This window comes from Echinops telfairi, unplaced genomic scaffold (genome assembly GCF_000313985.2).
Source record: "Echinops telfairi isolate 266 unplaced genomic scaffold, ASM31398v2 ScPeMD7_3509;HRSCAF=4178, whole genome shotgun sequence".
NCBI lineage: Eukaryota > Metazoa > Chordata > Mammalia > Afrosoricida > Tenrecidae > Echinops > Echinops telfairi.
In genome coordinates, this window is record NW_022107407.1 from 10,392,809 (window position 1) to 10,399,126 (window position 6,318).

A 6,318-nucleotide genomic window follows, 5' to 3' on the forward strand; every position below is an offset into this window, starting at 1 on the left:
GCACCCTGATTGACTCATCTCCTCCCCAAGACCCTTCTGTAAGGGGTTCGGACTGTCTCTTATGAGTGAGTTTTCTTCTCCTTTGTTTTATAAGTGAGAAACTGAACCCAAACCAAACTCCCTGCCATTGAATCAATGCCGACTCAGAGTGACCCTATAAGGCAGAGTAGAACTGCCTCTGGGGGTTACTAAATTATAAATCTTTATGGAAGTAACCCAGTCTTTCCCAAAGGGAGGCTGGTGGTTTCAAACTGCTAACCTTCTAGTTAGCAGCCTAATTTGTAACCACTACACCATCAGAACCAAACTCACTGCCATTGAGTCAATGCTGACTCACAGAGACTCTATAGGACAGGGTAGAACTGCCCCTGTGAGTTGCCGAGACTGTAACTGTTTATGGGCGTAGAGAGCCCCATGTTTCTCCCGAGGAGTGGCTGGTGGTTTCAAACTGCTGACCTTACAGATCGCAGCACAAAGCATAACCACTACACCACCAGGGCTCCTGTAAATGAGAAAATTGGGATGGAAGTGTATGAGATGACTCATAGACCTACAGGGGTCATGTTCTGGCTTGTGTTCTCACAGCCAACTTCATCGACAAATGAACAGTGAGTGATAAATGCCCTGTGTGTGATGCACAAGACTTCCCTGCCTCCCGGCAAGTTAACATGGTTCCCAGGAAGGCGTGAGGCACAGTTGAAAAGAATGAAGAGCCAGGAAATTTGGAATGTGGGACCTTGGGCAAGCTGTTCTTTCAATGAAATAAAGGCACTTCTATGACTGACCAGTACATTCAGGTTACTGCTCCTGGTGTCCTCCAGTCCCCTACGGACTATGCCTGTTTCAGTAGGGGCAACCATTACTTTGAAATTATACAGGAATCACCACCACTCTCCTGGTAGAGAATGTTCATGATGGGAGAGGAGCAAGAAGCCGCATAGTACAGTGTTTGAATACTGACACCGGAAGTACATAGTAGCCTCACGGCCTCCTTGCTCTGGGACCATGGGACAGCTGTTCTTTCAAATTCGTTTCAAGTTTTCACATCAGCAAACGGGAAGCAATGCCTACTTTAACCAAACCAGTTGCCTTGGAGTCATATGCCTTAGGAAACCTAGAGGGTTTCATGGTGTGGCCTCGAGGAAGCAGTTCACCAGGCTTTTCTTCTGAGTTGCCTCTGGGGGGGGTTCAAATGGCTAGTGTGTCCATTAACAGTCAAGCACTTAACAGTTTGTGACACCCATGGGCTACAAATATCTTCCTTTCGGACTGGATTGAATGAGCTGATAACTGTGACCCTCGGGGAGGAAGGCTGCTCCTGGGGGAACGGTTTGTCTTTCTCTTGGCAAGGATTGCTTACTGTGTTTCGGGAGCCCTTCCACCGGGGGAGTGATGGGAGGGAAGACAAGCCCCCAGAGGAGATTCTGAAGAACCTCCCTGGGAAAACAAACTCAAATTCCTTTTCCCTCTGGGCCTCTCAGCTCACACTCACCTTGACTCCCCGGGGGGCACATGTACTGGATTGGGATAAAATTATAAAGCTGATGATCCACCCCTCCGGTGAACACTGGGAGATTCTGAAGAACCTCCCTGGGAAAACAAACTCAAATTCCTTTTCCCTCTGGGCCTCTCAGCTCACACTCACCTTGACTCCCCGGGGGGCACATGTACTGGATTGGGATAAAATTATAAAGCTGATGATCCACCCCTCCGGTGAACACTGGGCAAGGAAGTCTTCCAGACTGCCTGCTGGGAGAGGGGATGGTTGACACTCTTAATTAGAAAGGGGATAAGCACTGTTTACTTTTCTTTGACAAGACATTACACCCTCCCATAGTTACCGTGTTTCCCCGAAAATAAGGCCTACATACAGTTTTACCTCTCATTGAAATATAAGGCATCCCCCCCCCAAAATAAGGCCCCCCAAGTTACCGTAATTCTGGACTCTGGACTGTAGCAGCTCACTGTTGGTCACAGCACAGCCGGAGCAGACGGGAAGTGCGAGGTCTTTTAATGAAACAATAAATGTACCATATTCTTCATGGAAAAATAAGATATCCCTTGAAAATAAGACCTAGCGCATCTTTGGAACAAAAATTAATATAAGACACTGTCTTATTTTCTGGGAAACAGGGTAAATCAAGCTACCCTTAATCCTGCTGACTGAAACTTGGTTTAAAAAAAGCTCTCCCCTTTGAACTGTGTTAGAATGATCATGTGTGTGCATGTGTGCTTATGTGCAACCCAGGGCTTGGCCCAGGATGCTGGGAAACCTTCTACACACAAATTAGCTTCCAAAGGGACTGGTCCTCACCAGCCTTGGCACACATGCCCAATAGGGCACACAAAATGGAGTAACCACGGTCACAAAATGGCCACCAAGAAGAAAGTAGACAACACAATGGCTGACAAGAAGGAAACCCAAACTGGCTAGAATCCAAGACTGTGGAGTAAACACTTGGGGTTGCACTCCTTTTAGGACTGAACACCCACAGCCACACCTATGGTTATACCCACAAAAATTGTATAAAAATCCAGCTAAGAGCCCAGAGGGGTAGTTTCCTGACCACTGCAACGGAACAGGACGCTCACCCTCTCTCCTGCTCTTGCTGGTAAGTCTTGCCCATTTTTTCTTGACTTGAGACTGTTATGTGTAAATGCCCATTGGAATAAATTGGTTAAAGGCAATTTGGCTCATAGTGTGTATTATGCTCACCAAAGAACCTGGCTTAGTCACCATGTGAAGCTTAGATATCAATAGGTACATAAGCTTTAGAACTGTCTTAAAGCACTCAAGACACATGCACAGATAAACGGGTTTATGAAGCAGAGCTGAGGGACTCCCAAAGTGCTTCTCTCATGTCCCTACCCCTCTGCCACGACATTGGCCCCCACCACACACACCCCGACCACCATTTACTGTGCTCCCATTCACTGTGCTCCTCAATGGAATCCGGTTCCTCATGAAGCCTGCAGTCTTGATCCAGGTACCTTGAGCTTAGGTTAAGGAGGATAGAAAAAGTTAGAAATGGCGGAGGTTGCAAGATGTGATGAATGTAATTAATGTCACTGAATTGTACTTGTAAACAATGTTGATATGACAATAATGTGTGAACGTAGTGTTTGTGCCCCATAACGCTTCACTCACTACACAATCAGGGCCACTATGAGTTAGAATATTTCAAAAATGGAAAAATTCAATTATCTTGTAATTATATATTTTTACGAATTTGTTGAAGTCCCCTCATATGTATTTTACCACAACTAAAACAAAAAGGTCCCCCTCAGTGTGGAGAGGAAACGGAGCAAATGAACCAGTGGTGTGGTGTGGGTGACAAGCATGAAGGGAACCGCGAGGAGGGGCAGTAGGTTTCCTCCCCCGAGAGGGACTGAGAGGACAGGGAAGTCACGCCAGGTCCACATTCTCACATGGGAAATTGGAGGTGGGTGGCAGATGTAGCACCGAGATCATCTGACAGCTGAGTCCCAGGAGGGAAGGAAGGTTGATTTGAGAGCAGGCAGTCTTCTCAGCCCAGGCACTGGAGACGTCAGGCCCTGTTGAGGACCTAATGGGAGCAGAAGGGGTGGGGAGGGGGAAGGGCAGGGTCTAATTGGCCGGCAGCCAAGTGGCTCAGGTGAATGAATCTTGCAGGCAGCACCACAGGGGGCAGGCATGCTTCTTTTCTGGCTTATGGTCTTTTTTTCGAATTGCTGTATTTTCTCCTCCCAGTTTGCTGCTTTAGGAAGTCACTATTTTTCAAAACATTGTCTTAAATGCTGCGAACAGCCCAGCACTGAAAACAATCTAGGCGTGCCTGCAGACGGAAGTCCTGCAGTCCCAGTTGGAGCTTGAGTGAATTTGGCAGGGGGCCGGGAGAATGGCCTTTGTGGGCTGGCTGCAGGGCTGGCGGAGGGTCAGGCAGGCCTGTGCAGGCAGTGGATTAGGAGGTCGCCATCCTATTTGCACTTTATCCCTGCTGCTCAGACTGCTCCACAGGGCGGCTGTGGTTGGGCGCGGCCTGCCTCGCTTCACATGACATTGATTTTTCTTGCTCTGGAATCGACGGTTTTCCTAAAGGAAAAGAAGTCTTCCACCTATACTGAGCCCCTTTACCATCCTTCGCCATTATACGTTAATGTCTTCCATTTCTCGTTTGGAAAATGTGTGTTTTTATTTTGCACAACCCGTTTAAAAATCATGCGCTCTGAAATCCACATCGAGTTTCACCCGAGTTATACAGTCTGGCAAAGGGCCAATCAATAAAATCAATATGATTTGTTTTCGCCTCTATGTATTTCTCAAGCCTGCTCCCTCATTAATTAATTCTTGTGGCTCTGCGGAGACAGAATGCTGAGTTTATTGATTGCCTGAAGAAGGAGGGGCGGGTGGGCTATGCCTCAGCCAAGGACACAAGGACACTGACAGACCCTGTCCTGCTGCCACCCGTGAGCCATGTGTCTCCCACCCAAGCTGGTAGCTCTTTATGCAGTTTGGGGCCTCCCCGTGCTCACACACCCCCAAATCCGAGAAGTGCTAGCAACATCATCGTCTTCAGAGCGGTGGCAGTAGGGCATCAGGGAGTGGATGAGAGAACTTGGATGATCTAAGCATCTGCAATGCACCTGGTACCTGATGTAGATTTAGGTAGCGATTAAAGTAGCATGGTGAAGAACTCCCTGGGTCGTTAGGCTATGAGCCTGTTCTATCCATTTAACAGCTGTCTGATCTTGGGCAAGTCATTTCTATTTTCTAGGTCTCTGTGTTTCACACATTAAAAGGAATTTAATGGTGCCTGTGGGAAGCAGTGCTTAGAACGGTGACTGGCAGATGGCGAGCATACCAACTTTTTTCTGTTATTTGAAATATCATATTTAATACTCACAAGAGCACTATTAGGTAGGCTTTTGTGGTCATCTAATAATAGCTTTCAAAATGTGTCTACATCCAAACCCCAGGAACCTGCAAATCTTATCTTATTCGAAGAAAGGGGCTTTGCAGGATATAAGTAAGTTATTAATATTGTGTTGAGGAAATATGCATGGATAGTCCAGGTGGGCCCTAAATATAATCACAAACGTAATCACAAACTGAGAGGCAAAGGGTGATTTTTTTTTTTAACACACGCTTACAGTATGTGAAGACTGGGAAGACATAGATGTGGCCACAAGCCACGGAATGGTAACAGCCACCAGATGCTGAAAGAGGCAAGGAGCCAGTTCTCCTCTGGAGCCTGGGCTGGGGGTGGAGGAGTGTAGCCCTCCTTGACATCTTGGTTGTCAGACTTCTAGCCTCTAGAACTGGAAGAGAATCATTTCAGTTGTTCTAAGCCACTCCCTTTGTGGTAATTATTAGATCTGCTCCAGGGAACAAATGTAGCACTGTTTTGACATTTTTCAAATAATCCACTTGAGGCTCAGAAGGGTTAAGTTCCCTGCCTGTGCTCTCCCAGCTGGTAAAGGGCAGATGGCTTGAGTTTGCTCTAGCTTCTCTGCCTTGCAGATGTACCGTGTCCCTCTGTGCCTCTTCTGCCTGGCGTTTGTGGAGCCTAACTCTCGGTCAAATGAACTCTGGGCAGGAGTGTCCATCCTAAAGAAACAGGACATCCTGGATGAACTACTGGCAGCAGTAACAGAGCAGGAAACCAGCAGAAACAATATTATGAATGCGAGACACTGCCCTCTTCCATTTAATCTGACATGGAGGCAACCAACCTGAGCCCACACTTGATTCTAGAGAGAATGGGAGTACAGACCCAGCTGAGTTGCGTAACCATCATCTGTTGCTGTAGAGTCAACCCAGCCTCATGGTAACTCCATGTAAAATTTTGCTCCATTGGCAAAGGCGAGGGTGGGGGGAATCATATCATCGTGAATGAGAGGAGCACGTGATGGGGACCCAATGCCCATCTTAGACAACTGGACATTCCTTGCAGAGGGGTAGTGGTGAAGAGATGGGTCACTCAGGGTTCAGTGTAGCAATAATGAAACTCACAACTTTAGTTCTTGAACGCTTCCTCCCCCAAACTATCATGATCCCTATTCTTCTGTGCAAGCCTGGTTATACCAGATGGCACAATGGTACAGATGGGAACTGGAAACACAGGGAATCTAGGACAGATGAACCCCTCAGGACCAGCGGTGAGAGTTGCGATACCGGAGGGAAGGGGGCGCAGAAAGGGGGAATCAATCACAAGGATCTACATATAACTCCCTCTCTGGGGGATGGACAATAGAAGGGTGGGTGAGGGAGAAGCAGGGCAGTGTAAGATAAGAATAAATAATAATTTATAAATTATTAAGGGTTCATGAGGGAGGGGG